Genomic DNA, 449 nt, shown 5'->3' with positions numbered 1-449 from the left:
CATGCTTAGATGGTTTTTTAAATGAAACCACACAACATATTTTCATATTCATATCAAATTTACGGCCAATTACTCCGTTGCCATGGCCCATAAAATATTACAAATGCTGTTGCTAGGCTCTCGTAACTATGGGAATAAATGTTTCCACACCGAGCCACAATTGCGTAATTGGGTCTAAGAAAATTTGGCACATTCTTGAAATAATCACTTAACATGTACATACATAAATAGACCTTTAAAGTATATATAGAATTTTAAGTTAGAATATCATAATTAATCGCAACCTACCTTTGGGAATACATAAAATAAGCAAATAATTTAAAAAAAAAACTTTCAAAATAACATAAAAGATAAATGTTAAAACAGGAATTGTTAAATCCATCAATCTACTGTGAAAAGTTTACCTAATTTGCGCTATTATAAATAGTCAAATAAAAAGTTTTTCGCAG

The sequence above is a fragment of the Drosophila nasuta genome, chromosome 3 (genome assembly GCF_023558535.2).
Source record: "Drosophila nasuta strain 15112-1781.00 chromosome 3, ASM2355853v1, whole genome shotgun sequence".
Taxonomy (NCBI): domain Eukaryota; kingdom Metazoa; phylum Arthropoda; class Insecta; order Diptera; family Drosophilidae; genus Drosophila; species Drosophila nasuta.
The sequence above is the reverse complement of the archived record's forward strand: the minus strand, read 5'-3'. Positions refer to the sequence as shown.